This window comes from Triplophysa rosa, linkage group LG17, assembly GCF_024868665.1.
Source record: "Triplophysa rosa linkage group LG17, Trosa_1v2, whole genome shotgun sequence".
In the NCBI taxonomy this organism is placed as follows: domain Eukaryota; kingdom Metazoa; phylum Chordata; class Actinopteri; order Cypriniformes; family Nemacheilidae; genus Triplophysa; species Triplophysa rosa.
In genome coordinates, this window is record NC_079906.1 from 19,999,099 (window position 1) to 20,013,589 (window position 14,491).

A 14,491-nucleotide genomic window follows, 5' to 3' on the forward strand; every position below is an offset into this window, starting at 1 on the left:
AAAAGCCTTACGTCAAGCGCCTTTTACACAGCTAACCAATGGCAGAGACCTGTCGTTTCCATAACAACATGAGAGGAACGTGATTGGTCGAGAAGGCTCAAGCTCGAAAAAATAAAATGGCGGCCGAAACGCCCGTTGGAGCATAGTTTTGTATAAATGTAAGTTTAATTTTCATTTCTAGTGAGAAAATAGTATTGTAGTTTTTAAAGGGGTCATATGGCGTGAACACGTGTTTTTCTGTGTCTTTGGTGTGTTATAAGTTGCCCATGCATGTATTAGACACGTAAAATTGCAAAAATTAAAGTGACGGAACAATAGATGCATTCTATCTAAAAGCGAATGCTCACCCAGACCTGCCTGAAACGCCTCGTGTAGCCACACCCCCACAAATCCACGTCAGTTCGTGGTATGACTTGACTAAGACCGCCCAAATGTATACGCAAGTCAGTACAATTGCTTTGGAACATGATGTTCCAAACATGGTAAGAGGCGTTACATTTCCCTCACAGGCTTGCAGTATTCCACCAATCACTACGCACTGGTTAACTGGCCAATCATAGCACACCTCGCTTTTTAGAGCGATGAGCTTTGCTAAAAATCTGCGCGTTTCAGAGAGGCATGGGGAAGAGGAGATACAAAAAAGCACGGTATGTGGAAAATACAGCGTTTTTGAACCTTAAATCATGTATACACATTGCATTACATCTAAAACAAACCATAATATTCGTTTTAGCCGTGTTATATGACTCCTTTAAATTAGGGATGTCAATTTAGACAAATTCCCATAATCGATTTTCATTTACATTAACGATCAAATAATCGATTACTCGTTAACATTAATACTGAAATATGCCTCTGCAGTGGCATATAGGCATGACAGCGTGCAAATGCCACGCAAAACGCCATCTTCCTCACCTGAATAAAAAGGTTTCTAGTAAAGAAGTGTAATTTTTAACTATTCCCACCCAGTTAATATATAAATATTTTCGTTATTAAAGTATTGTTTTCCATTGATTTGACCGACCCCAGGATTTAATCAACTTGTGAGAACATACACTACCGATACCCCATTATAAAAGAAAATATTTTTACATTTAGCATCTATAGTGCTTAGTTTGATCTGCAGCTTTAGAACTTTTTTCTTTGACTAAAACAAATGCTTAAAATGTTTCTTCATTATTATTCTTAACGAAAAACAATCATAAAATAGCCTAGTATCATACAAACGCACTTATGGTAAACTTTTACTAACAAAGGCGGATGGTATCCAAAGGAAAAACAACATTTTCTTTTGATACCAATAGTTATTCATTCATTATTTACTTTTAATTAAACAACAACAAAATAGTACACTGACAAACTTGCTTATATGAAACAGAATGTTTATTAACGAAACGAATAAGACTGATAACATTGTACCTGTTTTGTAACGTAAATAAATTCAAAGATCTTCGGATTTTACCCTTACTTCAACACAGTTTGTGGTTTATTATTATTTTAAAGGAAAATGCAACAATAAAACAAGGACAACGCTACTTATATTAAACAAAGAAATACAACTTTTATTAATAAAAGCTCTCCTCCGCCTTGACCTGTCAATCATCGCGCCTCACCACTGCAACGGCTGCAGCTCCCGCTGACAGACGTACGCCTCGCAAACTCTTGCGTCCATTGTTCAAATGAACTTTCTTTTCATTTCTATAAAAGAAAAATTCAAAACTAAGGTATGTCGGTAGCCAAGTAATGTAATAAGTGGATAGCCATTGCGTTTTTCCATGAGTCTGCTGTATGTGTTATGCGCATAAGCCGCACGCACGTGCATGACTTTGAACTCGATCATCATTAAGTTATTTCGAGTAAACTGTTATCAACAATTAATCAATCGTCGATTAATCATTAACATCCCTACTTTAAATACGTGATTGGTTATAGCAAAGACATTCTCTGTTTATAATTCAAATAGAATTCTGTTACGCTGCCTATGAAGCCTGTCTCTCTAAGCTGCCTTCGTGCACAAATGATATCTTTGAACAGGCTGCTATTTGTAACCATAACGCTGCGAGCATTTTAAGCTAAAAACGTGACATTGTCAACTTTTTCTTGTCAAAAAAGAAGTCAAGTGTGAACACGGCCTTAGATGTGTACTTACAGTATATCGTTTGCTGTAATGTGTCAGCGGGAAATATCCTTATGGATTTCCAGACATTAACTGTAGTAAGTGAGAGTCATACAACAGATGGTATATGGACCACACACAGATCTGATTTCACCATGAAGTCTTCCAGGGATTGCATGAAGAGATTCCAGAATTCCATAAGAACTGTGGCAACATCGCCAAGATGCTTCTGACACACTAAAGCTAAAAAATATATAATTCGAATATAAATAAATAATAATAGTTATTATTATTAACACAACTTTTTAAGAAATAGAAATAATCAAAATAAATAAAAAATATTTTGAGATACAGTATATAAACAACTGAAATAGAAATAAAGTAGTAGTAATTTAATAAATCATAAATAAAATAATATTATTTTTGTTTTAGTAAAAAATCAAGCAATAAATAAACAATTGGATACAATTAAAATATAAATAATTAATATAAAATATTAATAACAATAACCGTAGTGAATACAGAGATGGTTGGATAGATGGATGGCTTGGTTGGGAATGTTGATAATACAGTGAAGTTTGGGCCTTGAGGCAGTTACATTATCAGGAAGGTATGTGCAGGTGGCAGAGCTCTCAGTGATTCTCTCGCTCTGTCTGTCGTCTAGCAGGAGCGCCGTGTTCCACAACAGACAGCAGGAACAGAGTGTAAGAGATGATCTGTACAGGATCTGCCACAGACACCCACTTCACAGCCCTGTGGAGGAGCGCAGGAGTGAGACAGCGTCTCGTGCTTTCAGACAGCGTCCGCTCCTCATGACACAATCTGCAGGCGGGCGGGAAAAAGAGGAACAACAACCATGAGACAATGAATATAGAACAGGAAGGCCAGAGGCAGACAGTCTAAGACAGCCCTAAACCACACGCAGAGATTTGCTGCGTGTAGACGACAGACCACAAGCACACAAACCGTTGGCACAAACAGCTCGTAGGTGTCGACGATGAGAACTTAAATCCTGACCCAGACGTTAAACCTTATGCATTACACATCGCTCTCTCTCGCTCTGACTCACATCTCGGCAACATACAACCAAACACTCTTTAATTAAAAACATGTGGCGCTAAAGAAGGACTTATGCATATTTGGGAAAGAGACGGCAAGTTTGAGCTCGTCCAGAATTCATCCTGCTTTGGATACGGGCCCGGCGTAGCGGGAACTCGACATAACAATGTCTACGCTGGGCCAGGTAATTCCATTTCAACCCTCTCATGAACTCGGCGCCCCAGACTTGGGCGTCCGGGGGAGAACTGGCAGCTGTTTGAGAGTCGTCTGCCTTTGTGAAATGCTATGAAGCGCATTCCATCGCGTCTGTGGCCAGACATTGTTTTCATCAGTGTTTGGGGGATATAAAGTGGCGCATGGGGTTGTTTGGGTGACTGGATCGTTCCGATATGTAAATAGGGGAGAGTTGAGACATCAGGAACATCTTCCAACACACTTTAAAGCATGACGTCACAGCAGGCGCCACAGACAGCGAGGGTGGGGAAATACGGCGATATTAAAATAACCTACTTTCATTGCCCTCGCAAAACAAATATTTGTGGTGGGTTTGCGGCGATGTTACGACAGCCAGCTACCCTGTTTTTAATGCTCACTACACGCTGAATGACGTAACCAAGACGTTTTCACAACGTTATTTCAGGAATTTGATGCAATTCTGATGAAACTGATGTTAATTGTGATTGCGATTGCGAGTTTGTGGCGATGACAGCAAGTTACTTGTTAAATTTGTGTACACTTCACTCCAAATTGTGATATGGCAATGACCAAGACTCACTCTGTAAAAATTAAAGGGGATGTGCAACGGTTTTTCATGCATTGACTTCTTTACAATGTTAAACGTGCTGTCTTGTCATGCTTGACATGGTCAACTTGTCAAAAAACGAGCGGGACGTATGACGTAGTGTATCTGTGCTCGATAAACTCCCCCAGCATTCGTATAGGTTTCGGAAAGTTTTTTTTTTAATATGAAAATCCGTTTCGTAACAACTTTTCTTAGTCCCTTATTGGGCAATTCTCCCGGAAAAGCACGCCCACGGCAAGGCGAAAGAAATAGCCCGCACACGCGTCAACCGTCGAGTGATTGGAAGACCCGCTTACCGCCAAGATTGGCTGCGCTGTGGGCCTGCAGCTGCAGCTCGTTACTCTTGCGATAGTGAGTTTGAAACGAATAGATGGCGCGGTCCCAACGCTAAAAGATGCCGGACATGAACCGCACGCTGTAAGTGAAACTGAGTCATATGTCTGCGTTTTGCTGGCAATGGGTGCGCACGTGCTTTAGTTCGGCCCCCCATCCCCCCCGCACGCGTCGTAGATTTTCGGAAATAATCGTACAGCTGTATCTGTCTTTTATAAATGTGATCAAACTAAAGACTCTGCGCATATTTGAAGGCTGTGATACTATTCTGTACGTACTTAAGATTAACATGAGATATGCAGAAATGTCTGAGTTATGGCCACTTTAACATTTCATCGCACCTCAAACAAAAAAGAATGCAGTTATGATGGTTTTAGTAATGTATTTATGATTAAATTGATTAAAACATGTAAGCAAGCGCTCTAATCGCCTGTAACTTATAATAGCCTGTCTCTCTCCTAAGCCGAATTGTGACTTCAGTTACCTCAGAGGTAATGGCAACACCACAGGATTTAATGCGCTCCTATCCACTCAGAGTTCCAACCAAAATAGCACTCAAGCAAATGGGTATTGCTTACAACGTTAACCCTTACACCGACAATGTCAGAGCTCAAACCGGGGCAGACGAAACACGCTTGTCTCCTGTTCTCCAACAGCTAATTCTCCGTGTGTCGTCTTTCGATTGCAGGCTCTGGCAGGAGGCCACGCACCCGCCGCAGTCTTACAGTGACCCATTTTCTGATAACCTCAATTTCCTGCAGAAAATCCTGCAGACGCTCCTATCTCGAGGTCATTAAGCTCTGATTAAGACCAGAGCGCTTGGATGAAATGGCTTTGTTTTCTAATATCACTTAACATGGAATTAGCGTGACCTGTTAACCGATTAATGAAAGAATGAATTCATAATGACAATGAAACCAAACGGACTAATAACCCAGATGAGAAAGTGAGGAATGGCCTTTAAAGGGAAGGTTAATCCAAAAATGAAAATTCTTTCATCATTTATTCACCCGCATGTCATTCCAAACCTGCGTGACTTTCTTTCTTCTGCAAAACACAGAAGATATTTTGAGTGAAATGTGTCAAAACATCACAAGACAAACAACAATAAAGTTGTGACAGTCAAAAACAGAGAAGGTTACCTCTTTACTCAATCCTATTAACGTATAATTTATCATTTCTATCACTTTTTTCTAAAATGTCTAAAAACATTTTTGTGAGGAAAAAGAAATAAAAATTTAATAGTACAATATTTAATAAAAAATATGTCAAAATATTATTTATATATTTGATTTGTACATACATTTTATAATTATTTAATGAATAACTATTTAATTATTTACATGATATATTTGGCTAATAAAACTAAACATTTATATAGAGCTGTCAAACGATTAATCGCAATTAATCGCATCCAGAACAAAAGTTTATGTTTACATAATATTTATCCATGTACTGTGCATAAGAATTTTGTATTTATAAATACAAACACATACACATACACATGGATACATATTTAGGAAATATTTAAATATATTTATTTATATTTACCAATAATTGAAATTATATATACATGTTTATAAATTTTTATATTTTTCTTAAATATATGCATGTATGTGTATGTGTTAATAAATACAAAATTATTATGCACAGTACACAGACATATATTATGTAAACACAAACTTTTATTCTGGATGCGATTAATCGCGATTAATCGTTTGACAGCCCTAATATGATATAAAAAAATATATATTTTAGATAATTGTATATACATTTTTTATTATTTTAGTTGTATGTGAATTTCATAATCATTTCATTAATAATGATTTAATTTTTTGTATTAAATATTTGACTATATAAACTAAACATTACAATGATATAAAATATATCAAATACATATTTCTTTGAACACCTGCCATCGCCTGCATGTGTGAGCCGTGACTTCATAATGTCAAGATCTCACCAGTAAAACTCATTAGCATTGGCCCCTCCCCCAACATGCAATTAGCTACATATATCTCACCCACCCCCCGCCACATGCACACACGCGCATTCACGCAGCGCAGGCATTCCAGCATGAAATATGTATGGATGGTCACAGAATCCTGCCAGCTACCAGCTGCGTTGGCACCGCTAAACAAGTCTTACCCATTTCCCTTACATAAATTCTGTAAAATCTCAAACGCAGCATAAAGCTCGCTTTAGGAGCGCCGAGTGCGTTAAATTAATTGACGCCTGTCGTTTTGTGCCCTTTAACTTCTGCCAAATGAATGCAATGTCACCGAGCTGATTGTGACGCCCGCGGTCCCGGTACATATTCTCCATATCCTGACCTTTCAGCGCAAGTCGGCGTACTGCTAGCGAGCTCGCAACATACAGAAGCCTTCGGGCTCTTCTCAAGCAAGATTTTCTGGCCAAGAACAGAGCAGAGAAGGAAGAGGAGTGAGATACTGGCGGCTTCCCAGCCCCCATCTGAATCTCAGTCCGCAGGCCTCATATGGGCACCATTTGGCATGTGAATGTGCAGTTATTCAGCACAGCAGGTTCTCGTGAAACATTCTACCTGCTGTTGAGTTATTGTGCCCGACATTATGAGCTTGGTACTCTGCGCTCACATTGATTTTCTGCATTAAATTTCTCTTTCAATATAAAAATTGTGTTGTACATAAATGTTTTATGATCCCAACTTGCGTTTTATTGCACAAGCACAAACCAGCGGGGTCACATTAGGGCCGTACTGTAATATTATGAGTACATGTGATAATACATAAAAAATGATTTCATTATTTCTTTACGATGACTTTATATAATCCCTGGGTGGTATTTGACCTGAAACAACAGCTATCTTACAGCAAACATGAGATATTGTGGTCACACACGCATTATATGCTTGTATATTCCACATATACAGGGTATTTCTTACTAATATAAGATATCCACACATAAAGTGAAAAGGTTCCATGTTTTTTCTTCTTCTTATAAATACAGCCGCTACACCACTACAAAGTAGTATTTCTGAATTTGCTATTTATTTTGTAAACATTTTTTGACAAGGTTTCTCCCAAATTCAAAATGAAAATGTGCATTTTTATTTGCATTTATTTACAGAAAACGGAAAAGGGACAAACCGGTCAAAATAACAAAAAGATTAAATGTTTGCAGAAAAAACACAATCCTGATGTTTTTACATGTACTGTATTTTATGATTTCAAAAATAAATATAATGTAACAATCCTGTTTTTCACAGCTTTCATGCGTCTTTGCATTCTCTCGGTCTTCCTCTTTGCTGTTGCATGACTTCCTGTGGTTTATGCTTAAAGCTTTGAAATTATTTAGGTAAAAAAATATAACTGTGCTGGCATATTATTTTCTTTCATTAGAAAACAAACCAAAATGATTAAAAATAATAATGAATCAAAAGCATGCAATATGAGCTCACAGACATGAACCCTTCAGAACCGTTTAAAAAGCACGAGACCTCATAAAGCGGATTATTAAAATGCAATTTTTTGTTGCAAAAATTAGTCAAAAAATGCCAGACCATAGTTTTGATTCAGTTTGGATTTGGTTTTGATGAATTTACTATTATTCTACAAGTGATACAATGCAGCTTGCAAATAAAAAAATAAGTGAAATGCCACAGTATCACAGGCCAATAAGTAGCAACCCAAGAACGAACCACGCTAGCAACGCCATCCACATATCAACACACTAAAAGCCATTTTGGTGACAACGGGAGACCCTTGGCAACCACCTTCGACAACAGCAACCATCACCAGCTTTTTCATAGTGTCTTTCTAATAAATCTAGTTTCTAAGATAAACAGTAAGAACAAAACTGTTCTTACATCCAATGTATTGTGAACTATATCATTGGGTTAGTACAGAATAACACAACAAGACCAAATGCAAATAACTCCTCCACAATCATTTGCATACATTCCCATGTATGCATTTGGCAATCAACTTTCTTTATTCAAATGACAAAGTCAATCACTGTATACAGGAAAACTGCCCTTATATCATAGGCACGGAACAACTGATCCTTTCACCGTAAAAGACTGAATGTTGCACCCGGCGCCCGATCTATCCGACAGACATCCTCATCCCACGACAGTTCTGTTTCTGGCACAGCTCACCGCTAATCAGGGTTAAATTAAGCATCAGCTCTGCCGTGCCATACAGCAGCCACAGCGAGCATCCTCAGCTCCCGTGAGACCTAATGAAAGCTTACACTAAACTGCAGGAGAGTTTTTTGGCAGATTCTGACCCTATCCCATCCCATCAAAGCATGCCATTGATGAATAATGCATGCCAGAGTATGTGTGCCGAGTATAAGGATGCATGACTACGATAAATGTCTTCAGTACACCGCATGCGCCTAAAAAAAGGTCCTGGTGGTTTGAGAGAGTGCAGCAGTTTCGGGAAGTGCACATACGTGTCCACCCGCACGGAGTGAGCTGCGGCAAGTTGCTGTTTTTTATTTATTGCATTGAGCTGAGTGACAGGTTTTTCACAGAGGATTGTGGGATTGACAATGTATGATTGACAATTCTCATGCAAATTCTTTTTTTTTTTAATTAAAGGATTTCTGCATTAAAAACATAATTTTCTCTCGTAATTTACTCACCTTCATGCTATCCCTGATGCACGTGACTTAATTTCTTCAACTGAACATGAACAAATAATTTTGTAATGAAATGCTGTTGCGTTTTCTTATATGGGGGTCAACATGGCAAAGCTCTGAAAAACACAAACATTAAAGTAAATCAAATGACTCCAGCGGGTTAATAAAAGTGTTCTGAAGCAAAAAGCTATTTTTTATCTATAGGGCAAGTATCTATTTCAACTAAATAAAAATAGCAATAAAATAAATATAGCGCCTGTCAAATTTTGTGACAAAACATGCATATGATAACTATGCTTTAATTTAGATTTCAAATGCATCACAAATTTGACATTTATAAATAAATTCATTAATAAGCATAAATTCAAGTTACATTATTTAGTTACATGATTTCATTTGCAAAAAAAATCTAATTTAATTTGGCTAACTATAATCATCTATATAAGCACTCTGAAGTTAACGTTCGATCTGTGTTTGGTTATAATTTGCAATTTATTTTATATTGTTTTTTATTCATTTGTATGAATATTTTATTGTATATTAATTGTATTAAATTAAATTAAAACAACTCAACAGTTATTGCTTTCTGGAGGTCTACCGGATGTTACGTTTGGGCCACATAACATTTATGTTGTTGCCGCTGAGACCGTCTATATATACAGTACATACTGTACATACATTCATACGTGGACATGTTGGTTAATAGACACATCCATATGGTTGAACGAAATCCGCAGCTTGTGACTAATTAAAATAAAGTTAAATCAACCCTGTACAGATAAAAATGAGGTTAACAATACAACATGAACCTCCCACCAACTGCATACGATTCCGCCATGGATGAGTGACTTATATAAGCTAGTTTATAATATCTTGTTTTGTTTATATGCCCCCTAACAAGTGCTGATGCTCAGGTCAGCAGTTTCAGCTCGTGCGTGATGGTGCCCAGATGGCAGGTTGCATGTGAAGTACTGAAGGCACTGTTAGATAAAACAGATCACATGTGCATTCATACGCACCGGCGACAAAACAAAAGCCTGCATGGCTACCTATAGTCACCTGACACGCTTTCATGGAAATTGCGTGTATGTGACACTAGTGCTGATGAGAGCTCAGGTGCATGCACATCTCCAGGGGATTTTCTGCCACTTTCTCTAATTGCATACAACTAACCGTTCAAGCTCCTACAATGATTCAAAGACCTAGACTATAGACGCTAGGTTTTAAAGAATTGAAAGTGGACAGAATGGTGAGCATCTAAACCGAGACAGCATTAGACACGTTGGTTGATGAGCTGTTATTTGCTCTTTTTTGAGATTCCCGGCAGCCCTGTCGTGCCCTGCAGGCCCATCCCTCCTATCTTGTTAAAAACAATTTTCGCAATATCTTGTATCAATATTACATCAGCCACACAGCTCTCCAAATATTAGCATTGGCCTTGACCAGAGAAAACCCTGCATTGGTCAACCACCCCTTCTAACAGAAAAGTTTGACATGGAAACGGACTCTCTCCAGGTAAATACCCGAGACAGAAAAATCACAGATGAGAATTTAGCCGAATTATTTCCCCTAAACAACAATGAAATTATATGGAGAGCGAATGGAAACTTAAGTTTGCACGTTTCTGAGATACTTCTGAAAAAAGACCCAGAAATCTCACAAACGTCTCCGTTAGTGTTTCAGAAGAGATCTCAAGAATGTCTCAAACTGAGCTCAGATTTGTCAAGTCTGCAATCAAAAGTCAATATTATTGAAGATCTCAGTATGTCATCAAATTTACCCAAATCCAGAATATTTGACCTCAATCTTCATTGATTTCACACCTCCATACTCTTCACGTATTTCTCCTCACCAATTTTAGGATAAACATCTGAGATTAAGTTGATACTTAACTAAAACACAACTGAAAACTTAATCAAATCTCTTGAGCTGTGAAAGAACGACTAAGTGATACAGTTTTCCTAAAACTCCATCGTCTCCGTCCGAGATGATTTTATAAGACAGAATCTCCAGTCATGTTGTTCACATTCATAAAGTAGGTCTATTCAAACGGACACTCTCTCTCTTATATTCACGTTCACGTCTCTTGAAAACCAACTTGAGCTTGCGTTAAATCTCCCCCATCTCATTTCCTCCAGATGAGTCTATATTGCTTTTGAAAAGGGCGGGTCGTAAAAAGTCAACAGCGAGACCTCTAGTAAATTTAAGAGCCTCCGGGGACTGTAATATATGCAAGGCAGAGTGTTTGCTAACATATCAGGTCAATTAAAGAAGGCCTGTGATGTTAGAATATAGCCGCCCTTCTTTTACCTCAGCTCCTCCGGGACGTTCGCGTTATTCGCACCTGCCGGGCGACCGCCGTCACGCTCGGTTCCCATTAAATTACATGTCCACCGGCAGCCAGATGAACGCTGCTCAAATCCCAAGCCTCTCAACGGCTGTGACGCTTGTCAAAATGCTGCCACAGCAGATAAGCCCGGCTGCTCAATGCATAATAAAGCAGTTCAGCGCCGGCTTCCAGAGGACCACTGATGCTGGAGTCAGCACATGCACGAGGTGCTCGTGTGACGCTCGGTGGTGCAGGTGATTCTCGGGACGGGTTATGCAATGTGCTTTTTATTAATAAAAAGAATGAACTTTTGCAGAGGCGTGTCATTGCGAAAAGGTCATGTCATTTGTAACTCTACTAACAGGGTTCTCTGTTGAAACAGTAATTGTGTTCGACATTTTATGGGAAATGGTGAAAAACTGAGAGGTTGCCGAGAGAACAAGAATAGTTCATCTAAAAATGAAATCTGGAAAATCATTCACCCTCATGTTATTCCAAACGCGTTCTTCATCTGTAAAACACAAATAGATTTGAGAAAAGTACAGGTCTGGACCAACTTCATGGTGAATTTTTCATTTAGGGTGAGGTGTTTTTAAAACATTAGGCAATGTTCTTTCAAATCCAAGTGCAATGTGAAAAACAGCTGCAGTCCGGCCTGATCTCAAGCTTTCATTAGTATTTTACGAGGTGGCTAATTCGTATGAATTAATATGATGCGAGTAGTACACAAACGTATGAACATACCCCTAAACTTAAACATCAGAGGCGCAAAAGCAGATCGTACTAAAAAGCACAAACGAGAAAAAGTAAAAATTGAAGAAACACTCATTTACATACAATTAAATCCACTTAAAAAAAGGATCTGCCAAATGAATGAATGTAACCCAAAGCGTTCCCCAACAATCTCTCAACGTGATTGGTTGCTTTACCTGTCAGTCATATGGCCTCTTGGGCGGGCCTTGGCCAAAGAAAGCGGCGAAAGATTCTACGCGAGACTAGCGCTGCAGTGGTTCCCTCGACCGAAAGCCTTTGCATTTTTTCCATAAGACTTTTGGAAGATCGCAAAAAATTTGCTCCGTGATTAAAAGGATTATTATACTTACACGTTTGTCTATCAAGATTATATTTGAAAAACAAACATAACATTTGTTATTCTAAGTATAGTCTAAATACAATCGCCAGAAGTAAAAAGCTAACATGATGCTATAACAGACTACACTACGGTTGCTCGATATCAACGTCACCACCACCAAGCCTCCGACAACTCTTTCAAACTTTTCAAACCGTTTCCTGAATCTCCATCCACGTTTTTAGATAGTTGTGCCCATGTTGCAATATTTATGAGATTTATAAGCATTTATATACATGCATCTAATGTCCCCGCCAAAGCATGTCGTCACTTTTAGCAACTTGTTAGCAACCGCCGTTTTTAAGACATTGATAAAGCTGTAAAAATCACGAGCAGGTTAGAACTGGTGTTTTATGTCAAAGAATAAAACGTGAAAATATTTAGAGGTTTTGTTAACCACAGACCTTAATTTAGGCATTTAACCAAAAACCCTTTCAAAAAAACCCATAGACTTTCCGGAAGTCTTAAAATGCTAACTCGATTTCGGGTTTTGCATACAAAAATACGTAATCTCTGCGGTGCTTTATATACAGAACACTGAATATAAAGGTATCTGTTGCTAACAAAACAAACATAAACATAAGACAAGATCATTTTCGTAAATCTTTTCAAATGGACGTTGAGGAAGTGTTGAAAGAGAGATGAAGATGAGGAATGTTTCACGTACATGTGAGGCAGTGATGTTGAATAGGAAAGTCTGGGATGTCACGTGTGTGCATGCGAAAATGTGTGCGAGTGATATTAATGAGCACAGAAGCATTACTATTTATAATTAATCTTACAAATGAGATAAATCATGGCATATTTTGCTCTATTTAGTAACATGTTTGCTAGGGAGGGCTGAAATGTAATTGCACAATTATTTCAAATGGGTGTCTTTGGGTAAAGGGACGTAATTATTTTGAACGAGTTGCATTTGAAGGATTTATAGATTTGCTTTTTGCATTAAGGCTCTTCTAATAAGTTGCCTTCTCCCATAATGCATTGGAACAACAATCTCAGTCAGAAAATAAAGCTGAGACAGCAAACAAGTCAAAATAAAAAACAAACACAATTTCATTAAACTCTGAAAAGCATCAACAAAATAGTTTAAGTGTAATCAAATTAAACAAGTACATTCTGTGGCACACAGACGTGCTCCCTATGTAGTGCATCACATAAAATCAATCACTTATGAGATTCAAGGATGCTACCTTTTAAGGCAACAGCATAAGTAGTTGCAGTTTCGAAAAAGGGATTAAAAGTCATCTTGCCACAAACATTTGTAACCATCACCCCAGGAGAAGGAAACATTTTTGAATTTCTTTCTGTTCTGGATAAACCGACCACATAAAATACTTCTGTGGTGAGGTGCAGCAATTCTGCAGGAACACTGAGAGAAGAACAAGATAATAAAACGGCTCATTCTAACGGGGCGAGATGTTCTGATGAACTTCTATAACCCAGCCATCAATCACGGGGAGCGAGAGGAACACCAAGAACCGCGGCAGGGATTAAGATCTGTCTCCATCCTGTTTTTATGTCTTAACTGAAAGAGAGAGAGTAAGTGAGACAGAGAGTATGTATAAGAGAAAAACATATGGCACCGGCAGGGAGGCAAGAAAAAATGAATAAAACTTTTAACAAGAATCCTGCTGTTGGAGAATAATAATAATTTTTCCAATCTTTAATTTAATTGAGGGAATTCACAAAGTTCTTTCAGTCCAGAACATCTTGACACCTTGACAGCCAGTTCCTGCCGGTTTAGATAACAACTCCACATTATTGAGCAAGTTTTTTTATCTTAAGAAAATGTAAGTGGTGCCTGGCCGTGCAAAATCCACTGCCACAATGGTACAATGATCCGTCTTCTGTGATTCTGTCATCATTTATTCACCCTCATGTCATTCAAAACCTCTTTCCTCTGTAGAAAAACATCTTTTTTAGAAATGTTTAAGTGAAGTCAATGGAGGTCAGTGTTGTTTGGTTACCAGTAGGGCGCATCCAGAAGAAATGTTTATGTTAACATAATATATGTAATGTACTGTAAATATAACATACACATACATGTGTATATGTAGCAAATATTAGCAAGCATACTTACATTTCATTTACATT

General features: G+C 38.1%; 1 long non-coding RNA gene across 1 annotated transcript; it reads right to left on the reverse strand.

Moving 5' to 3' along the window:
- Positions 1–1,456: 1,456 nt before the first annotated feature.
- Positions 1,457–3,363, reverse strand: LOC130568670 (uncharacterized). Its single transcript, XR_008964726.1, has 3 exons — positions 2,627–3,363; positions 2,150–2,359; positions 1,457–1,698 (listed from the first exon to the last, which is right to left on the reverse strand). It is a non-coding gene; the product is annotated as an uncharacterized LOC130568670 (long non-coding RNA).
- Between the last annotated feature and the right edge of the window lie 11,128 nt (positions 3,364–14,491).